The 23728-nt window shown below is 42.7% G+C and overlaps 2 long non-coding RNA genes across 4 annotated transcripts; both read left to right on the top strand.

The window, feature by feature from the left end:
- The first annotated feature begins 5169 nt into the window (after positions 1 to 5169).
- LOC108428264 lies at positions 5170 to 9226 on the top strand. 2 transcript variants are annotated; one of them, XR_005129131.1, is made up of 6 exons: positions 5170 to 5254; positions 5347 to 5484; positions 5652 to 5730; positions 7491 to 7529; positions 7635 to 7813; positions 8264 to 9226. It is a non-coding gene; the product is annotated as an uncharacterized LOC108428264 (long non-coding RNA). The 2 variants fall into 2 exon arrangements; XR_001857914.2 differs by having other exon boundaries at positions 7617 to 7813.
- A 4033-nt stretch (positions 9227 to 13259) lies between these two features.
- LOC108428263 lies at positions 13260 to 21422 on the top strand. 2 transcript variants are annotated; one of them, XR_001857912.2, is made up of 4 exons: positions 13260 to 13784; positions 13885 to 14031; positions 14483 to 15155; positions 20235 to 21422. It is a non-coding gene; the product is annotated as an uncharacterized LOC108428263 (long non-coding RNA). The 2 variants fall into 2 exon arrangements; XR_005129058.1 differs by lacking the exon at positions 20235 to 21422 and adding an exon at positions 15733 to 15968.
- Positions 21423 to 23728: the final 2306 nt, after the last annotated feature.

The following is a 23728-nucleotide window of genomic DNA, read 5'->3' as shown; positions in this document are numbered from 1 at the left end:
TGTCAACAAAGGGCACCAGCTGTTTTCTCAAAATCACATATACGAGGACACCATATCACACTCTTTCCTTTGAGTCATTTGTTGACAGTCGTTTGTTACTGTAAGACACGGTAAGAATCAATAGCCTATTCCGAAATTCAAGAAAATGGTCGCTGTACACTTCACTGCACCAGTTTCTACAGCTTTCCGATTCAGGTTTGTGAACTGCCTGCAGTTTACAGGCTGCTAAAAGCACATGAAGTATCTACAGTAGTACAATGTGCGCTACAGAGCATTCAGGCCTATTAAGGTGCGAGATGTTGTACTCTGTTTAGATGTACACCGACAAGTAGAGGTGAGAGAACAGGCTTTCAAGGGTGGTAAACAATGTCTTACCAAATGAAGACATCTCAAATGTATTCAATATATCTAATATATCTCATGAAATTGTGGTGAGAATATCATAACATTATTCTATTTCTATATTTTAATGTACTTTTTCTAAGAGAGTTTTCATAGGAGTCTTTTTCCAGTGGCAGATAATTTCGCTTGTACTTGCTTTCAAAGTGTTGCACAAAAAAACACAAGCAAAATGTCTACAAATAAATTCTCATAATATTCTTACAGCAGCCATATATTAGATATAATTTTTTTTAGATTTAAGATGTTTTCACTTGCAAAGATTTAAAAAAAAAAAACTTTTTTCATAAAATAAACTTATTCTGGTGCTTATACAACATGACAGTAAGTACTGTTGAGGGCTATGCAGTACAAAGTAATGCATTACAGTACTGTGAATATGTTTTTTGTAACAAAGAATTGTAACATACATTACAATTCTTGTAATCACTAGAATCAGCGATGTCCATCTTCAAAACTGCAAAAGGACAGCTTTAGTTCCTACACTTTCAGCTCGCCTCTAGAGGCACATTTTGCAACTGCAGCTGCATTGTACAGCAGAAAAAGATGATTGAACTTCTACATTATTCTGTTTACATGAGAGAAAACATTTTTAACAGAAAAACCATTTGAGTTTATGGTCAAATTGTTTCTTTTTTCAGTACCAAAATATATATCTGTGTGCACAGTTGGACTATAATTAATGTACAAGCCAGTAAAGAAAGGTCCACATTAATACCAATGACTGTTCATTTATTAACTTCTTTCTTAAGTTCCACATTAATTTGCTGTATACAATAGTAAAGTGCAAGGTATGTAAGCTAGTACAGAATAATAAACCCACATCAACTGCCTTTTGGTGTTGTTCAGTTCTAAGGGATTAACTTTTATAAATTTATTTTAGACCATTCCCACTGGCCTCCTCGTTGTCAAATGTTCATACAATGTGCAAAATGCAACCAGCTTTTTCAGGGGTGTAAAATTTTTAAAAATATGGTTAACATACCAGAGACCTAGATCAAAGCTCCTAAACCAAATCCCTGCGTCTAAAAAAGCTGTGTGTGCGTCATGATGTTAAAGTCATAAAGGAACTCCCTGACACTAATCTAAAAACAGTTGTGTGTGACAGAGTCTTCAAGGAATTCCCTGTCAACACATCTAAAAAACCTCTGAACAACTCTCTGGGTGTGCATGTCCAAAAGGAACTCCACCCATCTAGAATACTGTGAGTGTCAGTGTGAATAATAGAGCTCCCCTGACCTTTCCACTTGATTCATGTCAAAAGGTCACCAGCCTTGACTGCTGAATGACCAGGTCAGGTGGAGGTTTAAAGTGGGGGCTCCTCATCTTCTGTCTGGGTGCACTGGCATTTTCCCCAACTTCCTCTCTTGAATCCTAGGGGGTGTAGCCACAGTGCTTTCAGATTTGTACCTTTTCAGAAACATGACAAGACAAAGAAGGGTGGAGGGGAGGGGGGGGGGGGGTCAGAGAGTTTTCCATTGCAACAGAAAAAGATGGAGAGAATTTACCCTTTCAAAGACAAAGAGCAGAAAATAAAACTTCAGTTTTGTTAGGGAGTAAATTAGGTTGCATTGCAGTTCTGTCTTGAGAGATTATAAATCAATTCACAAAACGTCATCATCAGTTTTTACTTTTGTCTGAACTCTGTGTTTCCGCTGCTGTAAAATAAACTCACACACACACCCAGAAGGATACTTAGCACAGCCAAATTGGAGAAGGAAAAAAATGCAGGATCTCATTAATGTACAAATTGGTCACAATTTTCTTCTACATGAAATAAAAGGTATGCAACCATAATAAACATGACCCTAGGTAAGAATACAGCTTTGTTTAAAAACCACCTCAGCAAATTGCTAAATGGCTAACAGGCTACTCTGCTGGAAAAAAAACAGCACAGACAAGCATAGCTGATCATCAGTAAAACCAACATAAATTGTGTTTTGGACACTGGATCGCTTGTCTCTCTTGATACTCCTCACTCAGCCGCTACATAACTGTTATTTTGGGTACTGGAGAACATAAAATTACTTTATGCTGTACCACGTTCTGAGTTTGCAGCTGTTAGCGCTGAGAAATGTAGAAGTGACCTCTAGCGCTAGCTCGGCTAGTCACACTGGTAATGAAACTAAACTGCTTAAATATCTCACTTTAGGTTCACTGTATTAATGTGAAGTCAGTGATTTGGAGCAGCAGCCTCCTGTAAATTGGTGTGCTGAAATAGGATTTCTGTGAATTGACATGGAGGCTTTCTTTGGGCAGAAACAAGAAAAAACACAGACCTCAATACACAGCCAACTTTATTCACCTTGTTGTGATTAATGATTTCCTGACCCGGGTCAGGTCAGGTGCTTTAAGGTAAAGGACAACAAACCGTGAGGAGCTGCGTGTCTCCAGAAGCAAGGTTAATAAACACTGAGTGAGTTTACATGTAAATTGCCCCTAGGTGTGAGTGTATGTGTGTGGGAATGTATATGTCTCTGTGTCTGCCCTACAATGGACTGGTGACCTGTCTAGATTTATCCTGCCTTCCACTCAGTGACTGCTGAGATAGGCTCCAGCTCTCCCTGCAACCCAGAAGGATAAGTGGTTTAGAAGATGTGCGTTTACATGCATTTAATACTCCAATAACTGCAGAAAATCAAATTGTGTCAGTAATCTGATCAACACGTTCACATGCTTTTGAGTTATCACACAATGGGGAAACTCTGGGTCTACATGAGTCTTGCAATGTAGTGATCAGATTTTTGCTTTACAACCAGCCAGTAAACTCACAGAAGAAGATGTGACATAAACGTAACATAAAACTCAAACTTCACATCGTGACTCTTTTTTTAAAACATATACATCATCGAGAAGATGAAGAATACTTAATCCTAGATTGGGTCAAGCATAGTTTGTGCTGCGATTAAATGCTGCTTGCTTATTTCTGGTACCACAGTCTGTTTTCGCACATGCACAGACTAAGAAATCCAAATGAAATCTCAGTAAGAGTTTACAAGCACTGAGAAATCTGATTTCTGAGCTAAAATCCAGCTCTCTGGTTTTCTTCATTGGATTTCTAGATCAGAGTATGATGTTAACATAATAGGATAACTGCAGAAATCCAATTATGATCGGACTACTGAGTGCATGTAAACACTCACTGATTTAAACATCTACAAAGCTCATCTAATGACCTGTTTAGAGAACACTGCTATGCTAGTTAGTGCTATATATATATATATATATATATATATATATATATATATATATATATATATATTACACAGGGTGACTCGAGACCCCTGAAAAGTTATTACATCAATTACTTCACAAACATAATGATGGATATGCCCGTGCAGTCCACTCTGGAAATACTACACTGAGCACGAAGTGCTCCGCCATATTCATGGCAGATCATGACTCTCTCAGTGGGCGTGGCTGTGCGTTTCTGAAAATTCTCACTCCAAAGCAGTTGACCGACATAGAGTGCAGATTATGTGTTTGTTTCAGTGTGGAATTTATTACAATGTGGTCTTTTTATGTCTAATGTACATCTTTTGAAAATCTGCAGCAGCCATGCCACAATGCATTTTCATTACATTAAGCTGAACTGCTTCCCTCACAATCCGTTGGATGCTTTGTGCACATGTCCCTAATATGATTGTTTTTACTTCACAAAATCATCAAACATAACAGTTTCAAACATTTTGAATACGTTTCCAACCCTGCATTTTCTACTCCATGTGCATTGGATTATTGAATCTTTAGTGTGTTGGATACTGTGCCATTTCTCAACAATGTGATTGGTCGCCACTCAATCAATCTGCATAAAGTTTTTCCAGAAGGAGAGAGAGCAGAATTGAAGCACATAATCCGGTTGGTTGGTTTGTTTGCCTCTCTCTCTCTCTCTCTCTCTCTCTCTCTCTCTCTCTCTCTCTCTCTCTCTCTCTCTCTCTCTCTCTCTCTCTCTCTCTCTCTCTCACACACACACACACACACACACACACACACACACACAGTCCTTATTCCTTCACAGGTGTACCTGCTTAAACAGCGTCAATCATGTGAGGACTTCTGACCAACCAGAGACCTTGCTGGGGTAGCTGGCAGAGGAGCCTGAGCCTTAAAAGCAGCACTCAAAAGTGGCTCGAGTTTATTTGTGTTTAATTAGCACATCTGACAATTCAGGCGTTGGCTAGATCCTTGAAACGAAGGGAAACTTACAGTTCACTTACGTGTGGTATGGATGCGGAGATGCAACAAAGCTCAGCTGCTGTATTGTGCCTAGACATGCTGTCATTTTTCGGATTGGGTATTTCAATTATTTCATGAATGTTTTTTTAGACAGCGACCCAGAAACCGCCATGTGGGGAGATGTCTATCACTGCCGTCTTCTGCTCTGCCAGCCAGCCACTCTGGCCAAACGCATTACAGCAAAATCTCAACTTCTTTAGCTGTGTGTGTGTGTGTGTGTGTGTGTGTGTGTTCGTGGGACCTCTGCGGAGGTAAAAGAGAAGTTTCGGCCCTTGGAGTATAATCAGAGAACTTCCTCCCGAGCGAGTCCAGAATGAATGGGTTGATGTGGAGCATTTGAGCAAAATCAGAGTTTACAAATGCGGAAGCACTTTTAATGTGAATCACTTCCTGAACAGTGAGTATTATAACACTTTAACCCTGCTGTTACATCTTTAAAAGGTTTTAAACTTTTTTTATAGGAGTTTAAAACGGCGCTTCGTTTCAAGTCCATGACGTCAGTGAGTGAACAGCCAATGAGCTGCTCCGCTCGCCAGTCAATCACGCTCTAACAGTAAAGCCCGCCTCCTGCTGACCAGAACCCGTCTGCTGTAGAAAAAGGGAGATGGGTGTCGGTGAGGTGGGTTGTTTTTTGTGAAATACATCGTCCTACTGTCTAAAGAAACGTTCTGGGCGAGTGATTAGAAGCTACTTTAACTTTTTCGTTTTTAGCCGTTGAGCGCCGTTCACTCCCAAGCATTGAGGACTCACTCACGGGCGCCCTCTGCTGTTTAGCAGGACTGTTGTCTAACTGGGAACAGGAAGTGGCCAGGCTCTGGTATGATCGCCGCCCTCAGATGACCAGTTTCGGTAAGCCCCGCCCCACTTCTGATTGGCCACTCGAAAGAGCCGTTTTAAACCGTTTCAGGCGGTCTCGTCTGATTGGTCGACACCTGAGACTGGTCTCGCGTGATTGGCCAGAGCATGTCTCCTTGTCACATGACCTGCTGACGAAACGTTTCAACTATTTGTTTCAGACGGTCTCCACTGATTGGTCGGGAACTTGGACCGAGGCCCTGTGTGATTGGTCGGAGTCGCAGCATCAGCGGTTTACAGGTTATTTTAACCTCTTTGTGTGTTTGAGCTCAAGTAAATTATTGACATTATATTTTAGAAAAATAAATGTTTGGCTGATATCTTGACATACTAGGATTTATTTAAAAATGAGTTTTAAAAAAAAAAAATCAGCCAATTATAGATCAACCTAATTTCTAAATTAGTTTTTGTCCCCATGGATTCATATTCCCCTCAAACTTTAGTCTTTAGTTTTAATACTCTGTATTTAGTTCTCAAACGTTCTGTGTAGAATATTTAATTTGTGATTTACTGGGCTAAATCAGGGCTAAAAGAACACCAACTGCATGTTTCTTCAAACAAAGCACAACTTATTTAATTGGATTTAGTGCCCAGTATTTGGAATGCTGAGCAACGTCTTTGTACTCGGTTTTGATTTTGATGGCAGCTTTTCAGACTTGAGAGAAAATGTGATGCACACGTACATTTAATTGCACTATACCAGTCTTCACAGTATTTTTGAAATGTGCCATTACTGGTGTGGTGTCTGTTGCAGCTTAACAAACTTCAGAAAACCTGGCCAATATTTTCACGATGCACAAGATGCATCACAATTTTAACTATCGCAATAGTGTATTATTGCCACACTAAACACTTAAAAAAGGTGAGCAGTGTGGATTCAAGGCCAGCAGTCCGTCACGAGGTGAATGGGGATGGTGAGGGAGTGACGTGAGCTACATGCTGTCATGGTCCTGGTAGGAGGTAGACCTTACCGAAATAATCACAAAACGAGAATCCCACAAAACATCATGCAAGCGGTGACGTACAAGGAGAAACAAAATGAATACAACCAATTAAAATGTCTGTCGAAATGCACCATCTGGTCCAAGTAGATCTTTAAGCACTGGCGGTCACATATCGGGGAACTTCTCAGTGCTTCTCAGAGGGCAGAACTTGGTCAGTGTAACTGCAATAAGGAGAAACGAATGCAAAAAGCTCTGTTCATGGGTTCTTTTGCAAAGTGAATGGTTCTATTTAGAACGTCACACTTAAATTGTTCTTTGCATGGTGAACCCCGAAATCACGCTTTAAAGCGTCATTTGTGGACTTACTAGTTAGTTACTAGTAACTAGTTAGGACTTACTTATTAGTAGAGGAGGATTGGACTCGTGCGTTTGGCCAGAGCGGGTCTCCTGGTCACATGACGTGCTGACGACGTTTCAAGTGTTTGTTTCAGGCGGTCTCCGCTGATTGGTCGGAGTGTTTAGGTCACCAGATTTCTGTTGTACTAAATAAAATACACAATTTGTATTTTCTTAGTGGTGTTTGGTTGACATTGGCTTCCTACATATCTGAATTTCTACACATTTGTAGTCGAACTTGTTTAGTGTTCAGCCACTTCTTTATTAACCTGAATTGTTTTTTTTGTCCCCAAGGAATCAAGTTTCTCTCGATCAACTTTAGATTCTTTGCCACGTTTTCTGCATTAAATTAGGTTGATTTACAGAAATGCTACCACAGTCGTTATCTCAAATTTTTTCATATTAGCTCGGTAAGTTACTAGAAGTGGTCAATGTTTTATCATGAGTTATAGGGTTATAAAACTTTAATGACTTAACAGAATTGATGTGTAATTAGTTTTTGATTTGTGATGTGAAGTTACTGGTGTGCTGTCTGCAGCTTAAATATTGAAAGAATATTAAAAAATAACTTGATGCATCTCTTGTATCAACAAAATATCTTAAACTGTCACGATACTTTATTTTTCCCATATTCACTCCTGCTAGTAATTTGTTTTACAGAATGGATTCAAGGCCAGCAGGAGAAGAAAAGAGAATGAGGTGAAGCTACATTAAAATGTACCATTTATTATTTTCAGTAATGTCTTTTCATACTGTTTGTAGTTTATTATTCCATCTCTTAAACAGCTATGTCTAATGGCTCAGATGTCAAGAGTGCATCAGGAACTGAAATGGATGCAGTGAGTGCATCCAGAAGAGGAATGTGCATCAAGCATTGAATGGCTCCTTCCTCAATGCCTTCCATACCAGCTAATGGCTCTCTTCTGCACTGACCTGGATTGTCCCAAGGGGAGTCTTCTAAAGCTTTTAAGTTTTAATATCAGGTAAACACTGTTTAATCAGTGCACTTATCAGAACTTGGTCATCAGCTGGTGGCATGCACAATGGAAATGTATATGGAGTGTGAAACGTATTGCTGTACATCAGTGTGTTGGCTATTTAGAAATGTTGCTGAAAAGGCTAAGCTAAGTGTTGTAACTGGCCAGTCAAATATTTGCCCACTTATAGAACTGGTCACCTGCCTGGCTCTAGTGTGCATGTCCTATCTTTCTTTCTTTGCATTGGTAGAATTGTATAGAATGATTTGCATCAATTGTGTTCCTGGTTGTCACTGTGCTTTCACAAGATTCACATTCCATCCAAGCATTCATTTTTTTCACATTTCTATTTTAATGATCCTTGCTCATCACATAATAAGCAAAGCAGAAGATTTAATGTTGTATTAAAAGAACAGATGCATTGAATTTCAACCAATCAAATGTCTTTGTTTACAGCTCCTCCACCAGCTCAAATCATGCTGTCTACTCCATCCTGTTGGCCTAGAAAAGCTATGTGAAAGAGCAGCATCTCCTGCTACTTCTGAGGTGTGGTTTTCATCCCTGTGTATTGTATTACTGAACAAGTAAAAGAAAACAAACATGTAGTTTCCATATGTATGCCTCCGTAGGGCTTTCCAAGCTTCCATAGAGCTGGAAATCTCCTAAAAGAGCAGCATGGCTGGATGAGCTGTGCCCTATGCAGGATGTAAATGGCACAGAAGACTTGTGGATACCCTAAAAATGTAACCTGTCTTCACCCGATGCCTTCACCCACTCACCACTACTCCATGGATCACCACCTTATCATGGTGGGTTTGCGTGCTTGAATGATCCTAGGAGCTATGTTGTCTGGAGCAAAAGCTCCTGGTAGGGTCTCCCAAGGCAAACTGGTCCTAGGTGACAGGTCAGACAAAGTGTGATCCAAAAATACCCTTATGAAAATTAAAAAGGACTTGCTTACCCTGCCTGGATTAGGGTCACTGGGGCACCACCCTGGAGCCAGGCCTGGGGGAGGGGCATGCCAAAAAGCATCTGGTGGCTGGGCATTTACTCATGGTGCCCAGTCAGGCCCAGCCCGAAGGAGCTACATGAATCCCCCCTTCCCTCGACCCATCACCGATGGGAGAGGCAGTAGTAGGGGTTCGGTGCTTTGTGGATCGGGCAGTGGCCGAAGGCGTGGGCCTTGGCATTCTGATCTTCGGTTGCTGAAACTGGCTTTTGGAACTTGGAATGTTACCTCACTGGCAGGGCAGCAGCCTGAGTTGGTGTGAGGTTGAGATACCAGCTAGATATAGTCGGGCTCATCTCAACACACAGCTTGGGCTCTGGGTGCAATCTCGGGGGCTGGACTACTCTCTTCTGGAGTTGCCCATGATGAGGTGGCGGGCAGGTGTGGGCTTTCTTATAGCCCCTCAACTCAGCGCCTGTATGTTGGTTTTCTCCAGTGGACGAGAGCGTAGCTTCCCTACGCCTTCGGGTTGGGGAACAGGTCCTGACTGTTGGCTGTGCTTATGCACCGAACAGCAGTTCAGAGTACCCAGCCTTCTTAGTCCTTGGGAGGGCTGCTGACCTGGAGGGGTGTGATTGGGAGGAACGGCCTCGATCCCTGTAAATTATCAAACTATAGACCTCTCTCGAATCTCCCCTTTATATCGAAGATCCTGGAAAAAAAGTGGTAGCAAAACAATTAAGCTCTTATTTACACAGGAATAATCTACATGAATTTCAGTCTGGTTTTAGGCCACATCACAATACAGAAATGGCACTAGTAAAACTTGTAAATGATCTGTCCTTCAGACAAAGGAAATGTGTCTTTGCTAGTCGTCCTTGACCTTGGTGCAGCATTTGACACAGTAGACCACTCTATCTTACTACATAGACTAGAAAACCTTGTAGGGGTAACGAACAGCTCTTTCCTGGTTCATGTCCTACCTCATTGACTGCTATCAGTTTGTTAATGTTAAGGTGAATCATTTGTCCTTGCAAAAGTAAAGTATGGTGTTCCACAAGGCTTAGAACCTATATTCTAATTTATATATATGCGCGCACTACCATTAGGCACCATTATCAGCAATCACGGCATAAATTCCACTGCTGTGCTGATTTTTTTTTATATATAAAATTATATAAAAAAATAAAAATAAAAAAGATTGAGTTATATATATATATATATATTTATATATATATATATATATATATATATATATATATATATATATATATATATATATATATATATATATATATATATATATATATATATATATATATAATCAATCTCATCAAGCAAACCGGATGATAAAATTAAACTTAGCAAGATTGAGGACTGTAAAAGACAAAGATTGAATGTCCAGTAACTTTCTGCTACTTAACTCAGATAAAACTGAAGTCCTCCTCCTAGGTCCAAAAGCAGCTAGAAACAAACTGTCTAACTTGACACAATCTCTCAGCTGCATCAAGCTCATCTGTTTAAAAAAAATCTTGGTGGCATGATAGATGCTGATCTGTCCTTCGACGCACATAACTAATACCACTAGAACAGCCTGCCTGCATCTCTGCAATATTGCTAAATTAAGAAATGCATTATTTCTACAGGATGCAGAAAAATTAGTTCATGCATTTATTACCTCAAGGCTAGATTACTGTAATGCCCTGCTGTCGATGTCCCAGCAAAAGCCTCAACAAGCTTCAGCTGGTCCAGAATGCTGCAGCCAGTCCTCACAAGAACCAGAGTTTGGCCATATCAGCCCAGTGTTATCAACCCTGCACTGGTTACCAGTTCAATTTCACATTGATTTATAAAATTCTATTACTGACCTATAAAGCTCTAAATGGACTCCTTCATAATGTTTGCTATCTAGTGTCGACAATAGGATGGGTTCCCCTTCTGAGTCTTGGTTCCTCTCGAGGTTTCTCCCTCTTTTAGGGAGTTTTTTCCTTGCCACCGTTGCCACTTACTTGCTCATGGGGGGGCTTGGACCCAGATTTTCTTTTTTCTCTCTAACACTGTCACAAAGCAGCTTTACAGGACAACACCTGTTGTAAAAAGCGCTATATACATTTTTTTGCTTGCTTGCTCTCTGATCTGAACCAGTGGTATTCAGTTTTTGGACTTCTTTGCAAACCAGTTTGTCCATCACGAACACCATGTTTGAACACCAGGATGTCCGTAAGTGCACATGGCACCAGGACACCCTAGGCCACAGTTCAGTGACTGACTTTTGCAGTTGTCATCGGACTTGCGGCCATGTGTTTTGGACACTCTGGTAAAGAGAGGAGCTGAGCTGTCAACTGATCACCACCTGGTGGTGAGTTGGATCAGGTGGTGGGGGAAGATGCCGGTCAGACCAGGCAAGCCCAAACGTATAGTGAGGGTTTGCTGGGAACGTCTGGCAGAAGAACCTGTCATTGATCAACTCACACCTCCGTCAGAACTTTGACTAGTTATCGGTGGGAGGTGAGGGACATTGACTCAGAATGGGCCATGTTCCGCTCCTCCATTGTTGAAGCGGCTGACTGTAGCTGTGGCCGCAAGGTAGTTGGCGCCTGTTGGGGCGGTAATCCTCAAACTCGGTGGTGGACGTCTCAGATAAGATGCCGTCAAGCTGAAGGAGTCCTACCAGGCATGGCTGGTCTGTGGGACACCAAAGGCAGCTGGCAGGTATCAACAGGCCAAGCAATCTGCGGCTTCAGTCGTCGCCAAGGCAAAAACCCAGGTGTGGGAGGAGTTTGGTGAGGCCTTGGAAAGTGACTAAGTCGGCCCCAAAAAGATTCTGGCAAACTCAGGTGACTCAGAAGGGGAGAGCAGTGTGCCACTAGCACTGTATACAGTGGAGATGGTGTGCTGTTGACTTCGACTGAAGACATCATTGGGCAGTGGAAGGAATACTTCCAAGGACCTTCTCAATCCCACAGACATATTCTCCACTGAGGAGGCAGAGTCTGGGGACATGGGAATAGGTTTGTCCATAACTGCGGCCGAAGTCGCTAAGGTAGTTAAAAAGCTAACATGCCTTTTCAAAATTGCATGGACATCGGGGGCAGTGCCACTGGGGTGGTGGTGCGTTTTTTTTTTTTTTTTTTTTTTTTTTTTTTTTTTTTTTTTTTTTTTGTTTTGTTTTGTTTGCACCGGAGGGCACACTCCTCAGCCTCCCTGGTAAAGGTTTATGCAGGGGTACTGGAGAAGAGTCTGGCTTATAGTCGAACCTCAGATTCAGGAGGTGCAGTGCGGGTTCCACCCTGGTTGTGGAACACTGGACCAACTCTTTACCCGCTCCAGGATTCTGGAGGGTTCATGGGAGTTTGCCCAACCAGTCCACGTGCTTTGTGGATTTGGAGAAGGCATTCAGCTGTGTTCCCCAGGGTATCCTGTGGGAGGTGCTTCGAGAGTACAGGGTACATGGCTCTCTGCTGTGAGCCATTCAGCCCCTGTACAAACAAAGCAGGAGTTTGGTTCGCATGGTCAGCAGTAAGTCAGACTCGTTCCCAGTGAGAGTTGGACTCCGTCAGGGCTGCCCTTTGTCACAGATTCTATTCATCATCTTTATGGATAGAATTTCTAGGTGCAGTCAGAGGATGGAGGGTGTCCATTTTGGTGACCTCAAGGTCACATTTCTGCTGTTTGCATCAGGCCATGAACTGCAGCTTTTGCTGGATCGGTTTGCAGCAGAGTGTGAAGCCAGGATGAGAATCAGTACCTCCGAGGCCATGGTTCTCAGGCAGAAAAGGGTGGAGAGCCCTCTCTGGGTCGGGGATAAGCTCTTGCCTCAAGTGTAGGAGTTAAAGTATTTCAGGGGGTCTTGTTCACGAGTGATGGTACAAGGGAGCGGGGTGAGCAGTGATGCGGGCTCTTTACCGGTCTGTTGTGGTAAAGAAAGAGCTGAGCCATATGGCAAGGCTCTAGATTTACTGGTCGATCTACGTTCCCACCCTCACCTATGGTCATGGGCTCTGGAGGTGTCCATCCAGGGTCCCTGTGCTTTTTCACAGGCGTGCCCCGCTCTTCAGCAAAGTATAAAACCATTCTAACCTCTTTTTCTTCCCTCCCACTCTGTTCTCTCTCTCTGTCTCTCTCGCATGCGTCGAGATGTTCGGTTGGCCTGTCTGGAGGTGCCGATTCGTGTTTGCAGCACTCTGGAATCGGCCCTGTCCCGCTCAACAGAGATTAACACAACCCTTCTAACCTATCTTTCTTCCCTCCCACTCCGTTCTCTCTCTCTATCTCTCTCACATGTGTCGAGATGCCCCGTTGGCCTGTCTGGAGGTGCCCCATTCGTGGTTCCAGCGTTCCAGCCATCTTTTTGCACTCTCTTTGTACTGTTGTTCTTGTTTCTGTTCTGTTTCTTCTGTGCGGGTCGACCCACGGGGGTTGGGTTCCTCGGACTGAGCCTTGGTCCCTTCTAAGGTTTCTTCCTCTTAAAGGGAGTTTTTCCTTACCACTGTAGTCACCACAAAATTGGCTTCACTGTGGTGATGCTCATAAGAGGCGTGGACCTGTTTTTCTGTAAAGCTGCTTTGTGACAACCTTGTTGTAAAAAGCGCTATATAAATAAACTTGAATTGGGTAATGACGGAAAGAATGAGACTGCCAATACAAGCGGCCGAAAGGAGTTTCCTCCGCAGGGTGTCTGGACTCAACCTTAGAGATAGGATGAGAAGTTGTCATCCGGGAGGGACTCTGAGTAGAGCCTCTGCTTTTCCACATCGAGAGGAGCCAGCTGAGGTGGTTCAGGCATCTGGTTAGGATGCCTCCTGGACGCCTCCCTCGGGAGGTGTCACAGGAAAGTCCAACCAGGAGGAGACCCCAGGGAAGACCCAGGACACGCTGGCATGACCTATATCAGAATCTCCCCCCAGGGGAGCTAGTGGAAGTGACTGGGGAAAGGGAGGTCTGGGCCTCATTGCTTAGGATGCTGCCCTGCGTCCCGAACCCTGGAAAAGCAGAAGATAATGGATGGGTGGATGACCTTCACCCACGGTTTGTTTCTGTAGATTCCCAACCATTTGTGGGCCTTCAAACTCTTGTGCAATTGTTATCGGGTTGGTCAGTGCCTAACATTGTGGCCTGTACGAGACAGGTGGGAGCTTGATATGGATGGCTGGTACGTCTTGGCCACTGAGTACCTGGAGTGTCATTGCTAGAAGGTTGCGAGATGGTCACGGTGCATCCATGAGCAGCTTGACACTGCAGATCAAACAATGTTTCTGGCAGTCCTCAAATACAGGTAAATGTACATCTGCAACATTAAACACGATGGGATACATTTAAGATAAATTATACCCCTTAAATGCATCTTAAGTTCAACAGTGTAAATAAAAAGTACACTAGTTTTTTCTGTTGGGGATGGAGCAGACTGGTTCTGTTAAGGTCATTTCTTGGAGTCAAATGTGTTGAGCAGGGCTAGGTAATGTCACAATAACCATACATTGTTATATTGTCTCAATACAATATGCTTTTCTAAACCTATTGTGTATACCATTAGTCCTTGTAGGACACTGACCAACTGCATGTTTCAGTGTAAAGTTGCTCCTGTTCAACTGCATTTAGTGCAACACAGTATGTGGAATACTAATCACTCAATTTGAGGGTATATTTTAAGCACTACTGGGTCTGGAAAGTGAAATGTGGTCATGTATTGTGAAAATAAGTATCACAATATTGTCCCCTACTTCTAGTTGAGCTGCACTAGCGGTCACCTTGGTGTTGAGGTACAGCAAGTGGCGGCACCACCACCACCTATGGTGCCCGTTCCTGCACCTCACTGTCCAAGCTGAGGATATCTGGACGTGGATTGGTGAGATGAAGGGCAACACTGTAGATCTGATGGGTGGAAATGAGGTAATGTTTTTATTACACTCACAGGCATTTATTACTCTGCCTCCATTTGAGTGGGATGCTAACTAAAGGATGGATGCCATTTGGAACACCCAGCAGCGACACCTTTGTTGCATCCATGATCCTCTCGGACTCCAGTACGAAAAGGCAGGGCAGCTGATCAAAGGCGAGGTCATCCTGCCTGTGTACCACTGCACATAGCTCCACCTCTAGGCATCCCACCTACATCTAGATCACTTAATGTCTGGATAGATTTGGATTGTGTTGGTTGCAGACGGTCTCGGTCCAGTGTTTTCTTTGCTTCACAGGAATGTCTGCAAATGCAGAAAACTTCCAGATCCATTTCCTGGATGGGTTAGAGAGGTGGTTTTGGGACCGTGCAGCAGAGGTAGACCAGGCAGGGACGGGGCTGCAGTGTTGGTGGCAATTTGCAGCACAGCCTCCACCAGCTAAGCCACCCGTTGCTCATCTGCAAGTTGTTTGAAGACTGCGCCAAGCCTGGAGAGTGCACAGGTAGTTATTCTCACTTGAATTTGTACCACTGTTCAATCAAAAATGCAAATCATCTTTAAATGCTTAATCCAGATAGCTTTGCGGTAGCAATTGGGAGAGTCCCAGATGAGTGTCCCCTGCAACATTGTGTTGGCCGATTTCACGATCCCTCATCCCGTCACACGTGAACAAGGCCCTGAAAAACTCCATCTGGGGTAGGTCCTTTTCCCTTACCTGGAATGGGGAAAACCTCCATGACTAAGGGACATGAGATTGTGTACCCTGCCCAGGAGAGGGTTACTAGAACCTACCCCCAAGTGCCAGGCCTGGGGGTAGTGTTCCTCGGCAACTGCCTAGTGGCTGGGCAGCCCATGTAACCCAGCCGGCCTCAGTCTGAAAAGGCAATGTGAGGGAACCATGTAGGCCCACCACCGTTAAGGTCCAGTGTAGTGGCCAGGGTAGTGCTGTATAGATGGTGGGAAATGGCAGGGAGGTCCTTGTTGATGTGGACCCCTACAGTGGCTCTTGGTATGTGGAAATATGCAAATCAGCCTTTTTGAAATCTGCTAGTTACATTACATTTTAATCATTGTTTCAGGGGAGGTCTCTGGTGTTGAGTATCTCCACTCCCAGCTGTGCTAGAAGTCTGAGAGCATGTCGGTCAAGATATTCACACTCCTTGAAGCCAAAAGGTCTTTTGGCTGGCCTGCCATCCTGCAGGACTATGGCAAGAGGCTGGCCCTGAGCAGTCTTGGGCTCACGGGAGAGATGGCACTTCAACTTCTTTTAAAAATCCATCAGTGCACCCTCTGTGGTAACAGCTTTAAACTAACATTTTTGATGCTGCCCATTAGAGGTTTCTTTTGGGTGAATCTTTGAAATGTTTTGTTAATTTCATTTTCCCTTTCTTTGGTTTGATGGGCAAAATTACCATCTCACTATCTGAGCCCAGGCAGAATGTTCCAGAGCCTGAACACTTGAGACCTTTTCTCTTTTCACTGACACCCCTTTAGCCAGGCCATGAGCCTAAGGCGGAAGTGTGAAGTAGGACCACAGAGTGGAGGAGGCAGCCGAGACCTTGGTGAGGTGGCAACAGGGTCTCCACGTCCCACCTTGCATTACTCGCATGCAGTACATTTGTTCCCAGCATGGGCAGCTGAGTGTGTAGGTTGCTGCCTACAGTCAGTGGTTCAAATCATCCATGCAATAGGCTCGCAAAGCTGGAAGAAAACACAGGGGTAAGATATGCCTGGAAACAAGTAGCTGCCATTGGGCTGGTCAGCACCCAATTTTGTGGTGCTTGTATGAGATGGTCAGGAGATGCATTTATATTGATCTTGGACTCTGTAGGTTTCACTCAAAATATAAAAGGGCCAACTCATTATTGCAGCCATGCTTTAGATGGAATTCTGACCTTTGGTGTAAACATAAATAACTTGGCCATTCTCCCACAGAGCATGGCAGTCTTGGATCATTACTTAATCTCATGAAATCCAATTTAGTGGTAATGTAGGTCACCATGCAATCATGTTAAGCAGACCATGTCCTCCACAGCTGGTAGCTTTATCAGAAACCTTCCACAATTATCAGCTTCTGTCAGCTATCAGTCCAATCCTACTGAATTGGATATTATGAAAAAGGAAAAAAATGAGGCAGAAAAAGCTTGCCCCATGGTATAATGATCATGCTCATGCTTTGAAACAGTTGGGCAACTAGAGCGAAAATGGCACCTGACTAAACGAAGTATTCTGGTCTGCCTGGAGGAAGAGCCTTATAGTTTATAGAAAGGCACTTGGCGCAGCACACTCAACCTCTCGTCAGTGAAAATATAAAAATAAATTGGCTCCATTAGCAAAATCTTGCTAGCTGTGATTCCTACAGGTTCAACCATTTAACAGGGATATTCCGAAGCCTATAATAAACTCTCTGAGACTTGGCTATATGCAATACTCAAACAGCAGTAATTACACTTCTGGTTAAGAAAGCTAACCTTGTTCTGTGCAAGCTATTAAATTATAAACCCATCTGAATTTCCCCTTTTATATCAAAGAACTTGGAAAAAGTTGTGGCAAAACAATTGTTCCTATTTGCATAGGAATCATACATGAAAAATGTCTGGTTTTAGGCCACATCATAGAACATGGACAACAAGGTGAGGAAGAGGGTGCAGGCAGGATGGAGTGGGTGGTGGCTGATGTGTGACCGAAGGATGGCAGCAAGAGTGAAAGGGAAGGTTTACAAGACAGTAGTGCGTCCTGCTATGTGTGGTTTGGAGACTGTGGCTCTGCCTAAAAGACAGGAGGCTGAGCTGGAGGTGGCAGAGATGAAGATGCTGAGATTTTCATTGGGAGTGACAAGGATGGACAAGATTAGAAATGAGCAGGTCAGAGGGACTGTGAAGGTGGAGCAGTTTGGAGATAAAGCCAGAGAGGCCAGGTTGAGATGGTTTGGACGTGTTGAGGAGGAATAGTGGATATATTGGTCAAAGAATGTTGGAGATGGAGCTGCTGGGTAGAAGAGGTAGACCTCAGAGAAGGTTTATGGATGTAGTGAAGGTGGACATGGAGATGGTTGGTGTAAAAGTAGAGGAGGCAGTGGATAGGGCAAGATGGAGGCAGATGATCCACTGTGGCGACCCCTAAAGGGAGCAGCCGAAAGAAGATGGAACATGGGCAACACTAGTGAAAAGTGTAAACAATCTTTTCTTTGACCAGAAATGCTTTGCTAGTCCTCCTTGATCTTACTGCAGCATTTGACATGATGGGCCACTCTCTATTACTAGATAGACCTAAACCTCGTAGGGCTAATAGGACTGGCTCTTTCCTGGTTCAGATCTTACTTCACTGATCAGATTATAAATGTAAGTGGTGAATTCTGTCCACACAAGTAAAGTATGTTTCACAAGGCTCTGTTTTAGGACCTAGTATATTCACATTATATTTGCTACCCCTGGGCACCATTAGCAGTAAACGCAGTATCAATTTCCACTGCTGTGCCGATGAGTTATATATACATCAAGAAAGCTAGATGATAAAATTCAACTTGGCAAGGTTGAGGACTATATAAAAGACACAAACTGGGTGTCGAGTAACTTTCTCCTACCTAACTTGTATAAAACAAATTTCTGCTTCTTGGTCCAAAAGCTGCTCGAAACTAGCTATCTAATTTAACACTTAAGTTTTGCAATTGCATCTTGGTTTATCTGTAAAAAATCTGACATTTTAGATCATGATCTCTCCTTCAATGCACATCAAAGATATTAGTAGCCTTCCTGCATCCCTGCAATATTGCCAAATTAAGAAATGCATTGTCTCTACAGGATGCTGAAAAGCTAGTTCATGTGTTTATTACCTTATGGCTAGATTGCTGTAATGCCCTGCTGTCTGGATGTTCCACCAAAAGCTGTAACAAGTTTGTTTGTCCAGAATGCTGCAGCTGGAATCCTAAGAAGAACCATAGTTTGACCATCAGCCCAGTTTTATCAAGCCTACACTGGTTGCCAGTTAAATTTCACAAAATTCTTTTACTGACTTATAAAGCTCTAAATGGGCCTGTCCCTCAGTACCTGAGTGAACTTCTCTACTATGAACCATCACACCTACTTGGCTCACAAGGGGCTGGCTTACTATTAATACCTAGAATTAATTTACATTAGGCAGCAAGAGCCTTCTCATACAAAGCCCCCTTACTTTGAGGTGGTGTCCTGAACACTGACTGGAAAATTTCAGTCCTTCAGTCTAGGCTAAAGACTGACTTGTTTATTAAGCCTTTGGTAATTTAGTATTTCCTGTTGGACAAAAGGTGCAGATCTGGGGGTTCATGGTCAGAACATTATAGTAAATTGGGGGTGTTGGTGCTGCTTTCCCATTACACGTTCACTCAAGTTTGCTGACGGTGGAGCAGAGGGGTGCTGACATCTCTGGGAACCCCTAATCTGTTACATTTTAGGGGTCTCCCTTTTGGTTAGACTGTAAGACTCCAGTAGGTCTAGATATATGCTGCACTCTGTTAACACTGTAAAATGATGGGTTACTCTTTACAGAAGTACCCCCCTCTCCCTTTTTTCTTTGAGTTGAATGGCTCCCCATCCTATGCAGTCTGGTACTGTTGCTTCTTCTGCCTTGATTGGGTGCCCACTACTTGCCAGCCTTCTGGACTGTCTTGACCACCATTTGAGCTTCACACTGCATGGTGCTGTGCAAACCTCACCTTTGTGAACTGACCCTCCTGATGATGCTGTATGAACTCAAACTATCTAATTAACCACTGCTGTTTTTCTACATGTTGTATTCTAATGTTTTATACTAATGCTGTTTTGCTATCTGATTTCAACCAGGGGAGGATGGGTTCCCCTTTTGTGTTGGTTCCTCTCAAGGTTTCTTCCTCTTGCATTTATGGAGTGTCCTTGCCACTCTTGCTATTGATTTGCTCATAGGTGTTTGGACCTGGATTTTTCTGTTAAGCTGTTTTGTGACAATACCTGTTATATAAAACACCATATAAATAAACTTTTGACTTTGACCTGCATGGCTGGTCTGGCTACTATCTGAAGTGTCAGGAAAACTTGCAGACAGTGCTCTGTCTAGTAATTACACCTACATCTAACTGCCTCTATGGATAACATTCTGCAAAGGGGCCCTCATACCTGACTTGTGAGCCATGTAAACCATTTGCAGTTGCCAGTCACACCTGACACCCCAGTGCTCCCAATACAGCCCTCCCTTCTTTAAAAATGTTCCATCTGTTGATCTAAGGATAAATTGGACCTATAAGACACGATCAGCTGCATCAGGCCCAATTGAACTGGCTCCCCCAGATTTCCTTTTATTAACGTTGAAATACAAAAATATTCATATTATTGCTCAGCTGAATACTTATATTATTGAAAGCTTATTTACTAAGGAAGGTATACCCATACTGCCCAGCTAATTAACATTGACTATTCAATAGTCAGTGTCAATCTGCTATTTTGCATTAGAGGTTGCCAAGGCACAGGGCCCCACAATGGCTGCAAACAAGCTGTCTTCTATAGGTTTTGAGATCTGTGCTATTCATCCAAATGCAAGTACAACTTACTTATTTTTACTAAATGTTTTGCAGGATTGGTTCAAGGCCAGCACTTGCTGTAAGAAGGGAGTGCTTGACATGGGCTATGCCATCATGGTGCTGGCTGGGCAGCAGACAAAGCGGGCATCTAGTGAGTTGGATGACAGTAGTCCCTTGGCAACATTTGTCTCCATGCAGTACCACAAACTCAAGGTGCAGCACAAGGAGGCCTGGATATCTTTTTTTTAACTTGACTACAAAAGTATTAAAACAAGTCATACTCATTAATACTCCAGTTTTAAGCATGAAGGTAGCTGAGGACAGCACAACCTGTAACAATATTTAGTGTGGTACAGTTAAAAGGCATAACTGCTTGAAGTATCAGCAGATTAACCCTTTCATTACTCCAGTGTGCAAAAGTTTTTTTTTTAACCTGAGCTTCAGATGTTTGTCAACTAGTGCCAATATTTCCTACTGTATTGTTTGAACAACACTTATCAAAAATGTTTTATATACATGAAATGCTTAATATAATAAAAGATGAGAACACGAAGAATGTTCGGCTGTTCAGTTTGTTGACTTGGTGGCCATCTTGGCAACACGGCAGGTCGTTTAGCTCAGCAATATAAGATCAGATTCCTTTTGCTCTGAATAGGAGACCAGAATATTTGAAACTGAAGGTTAATGTTTAAGAAAAAAAAAATCAATCTGACAAACCTGCCAAATCTCATGAACAGCTTGTCTGGCTTTTCCAAGCCAACTTAATACAGCGTTTGAACATGTCAGCAAAAGCTGGTGTCTTGCCTTTAACCGTTAGCAGTAGGAATTGAAGTTTGTGCTAGATGGCTCTGTCGGTCTTTTTCCTTGCCACTGGTTTGCTTATGGGAGCTTGGACCTGGATTTTTCTTTTCTTTTTGTAATACTGATTTGTTCTGTAAAGCTGCTTTCTGACAACCCCTGGCCAACTGCCCCACTTGCTAACTGCACCTTAAAGACCTAGGTGTCTCAACTTTCACACCAGGATAAAGGATTGATTTATTGTTTAAATCAAGGCAGGAGAAGCAACAGCATCAGGCAAAGAAAAAACGTAGAGTGACTGATCACAGATTAGTGTTAACAGAATGCAGCAGAGACTGACAGGTCTAGCGATTACAGCCTAACTAAAAGGGAGAGACCTCAGGGAGCCCCCATGTCTCATCTTCGATGTCAGCGCCCCTCCACTGACTGCATCTGGGGTTCAGTAACTGGTTCTTAGTGAGAGAAAATATTCTCAATGTTTCCCCTCATGTTTTCTTAAGGTCTAAACCATGTTCATTGTAGTGTTTTCTGATCACAGGTTTCATGCTATAGGGGAGATGGAGTAAACAACTAAACTAGTGTTACTCTAATTTAGTTGTTGTGAACTTTAAATTTGAACAAAATATATTTAAATATGGTACAGAGCAGATATGCATATTTGTAACAAATGAGTGTCTAATTCACAAAATTGGTTTAGTTACAACCAACACCACTGCTTGTTGGTTGAACAGTTGATAGGGTAGACTGTGACAGAATTAAAAAAAAAAACAACAATTTCTGAATTTGAGGTATGTTAGATTCATTTGTGAAAAAGTGAAAAAAAATCCTTGGTTTTATGTGAAACCTTGACAATGGTGATAGATCATTTAAAATCTTTGACAGTCATTATGCAAAATGGTTACAAATATGTTGCCTTATGCCCAATCCGTCAGCTTCTTTCTATAAATAGCTGTTTCTGCCGAACATCTTTTAAAGCACAAATTTATCCAATCATTTCCGCTGAAGTAGCTGTGGCAGTCAAACTCAATGCAAAACTTAAACAAGTGAGGTTTATATTGATTAAGCTGAATGTTATCACTGTAATAAAAGAAACATTCAATGCTCAAAATACAATGATGTATCAGGTAAATACACTATATTGCCAAAAGTATTCACTAGTCTGGCTTCACCCACATATGAACTTGAATAAAATCCCATTCTTAATCCTATAGGGTTTAATGCGATGTTGGGCCACCCTTTGCAGCTATAACAGCTTCAACTCTTCTGGCAAGGCTTTCCACAAGGTTTAGGGGTGTGTTTATGGGAAGTTTTGACCATTCTTCCAGAAGCGCATTTGTGAGGTCAGACACTGATGTTGGACGAAAAGGCCTGGCTCAGTTTCCACTCTAGTTCATCCCAATGGTGTTCTATCGGGTTGTGATCGGGACTCTGTGCAGGCCAGTCCTGACCTCAGCGGAGACTGTGAAGTTTGTGAAAGTAACAGATGATTTTAATCATAATTAATCATATTGTGCTGTTTAGCTCAGTTTGCTCTGTGTATGGGCAGCTTGTGAGACCATATGCTGGTGCGGTTGGCCCTGGGTTCCTCCTAATGCAGGCCAATGCTAGACCTCATGTGGCTGGAGTGTGTCAGCAGTTCCTGCAAGATGAAGGCATTGAAAATATGGACTGGCCCGCCCGTTCCCCAGACCTGAATCCGATTGAGCACATCTGGGACATCATGTCTCGCTCCAACCACCAACGTCACGTTGCACTACAGACTGTCCAGGAGTTGGCAGATGCTTTAGTCCAGGTCTGGGAGGAGATCCCTCAGGAGACCATCCGCCACCTCATCAGGAGCATGCCCAGGCGTTGTAAGGAGGTCATACAGGCACGTGGAAGCCACACACAATACTGAGCCTCATTTTGACTTGTTTGACCCTGTAGTGTGTTTTTCCACTTTAATTTTGTGTGTGACTCCAAATCCAGGCCTCCATTGGTTAATAAATTTGATTTCCATTGATTTTCTTGTCAGCACATTAAACTTTGTACAGAATAAAGTATTCAATGAGTATTTCATTCATTCAGATCTGGGATGTGTTATTTGAGTGTTCCCTTTATTTTTGAGCAGTGTATTTGGGAGGGACAAAGAGGAGCCAGGTGATGAGCTCTCTTTGCCCAGAGAAGAGTATACAAACCGTGGGTTTTTGTGGGTTGGTCAGTTGCTGCCTGGACCAACTGAAGATTAACGCTTGTTTGTTGGAGAGCCTTAATGTTTAATAAAAGAAATTTTGCCTTTTCCTGCAAATCTTGGTGTTGAGTTTTATTTTAATTCAGAATTTAAAGCAAATCTGCCCATCTTTTTTCCACAACACAGGGAGGAGGGAAAGCACATTGCAGACTCACGAAGAGACAACAGTCTGTATCTTGCCGTTAATAATAAGAGTAAATGGATGATTTTAAACTTCAAGTTTGTTTAGAGAGTTGAGAGCTCCATGTTTTGTTTTCTGCACATCACCAACAACCTCACTTGGACTAAATTGTGCTCCTGACATATAAAGGTCTAAACAGCTTTGCTCCTCAGTACCTGAGTGAACTTCTTATTATGAATCATCACTCCTACTTTCATCACACGATTCTGGCTCACTTTTAGTACCTTGAAGTACTCAAGTTACATCAGAATTTAGAACGTTTTTCATACAAAGCCCCCTGGCTTTGGAACAAGTTAATAGGTCTAGGCTAAAAATGAGCTTTCAAAGACGTTAGTTAGT

This window comes from Pygocentrus nattereri, chromosome 19, assembly GCF_015220715.1.
Source record: "Pygocentrus nattereri isolate fPygNat1 chromosome 19, fPygNat1.pri, whole genome shotgun sequence".
Lineage (NCBI taxonomy): Eukaryota > Metazoa > Chordata > Actinopteri > Characiformes > Serrasalmidae > Pygocentrus > Pygocentrus nattereri.
Note: the sequence above shows the minus strand (reverse complement) of the source record. Positions and strands in the feature narration are given on the sequence as shown.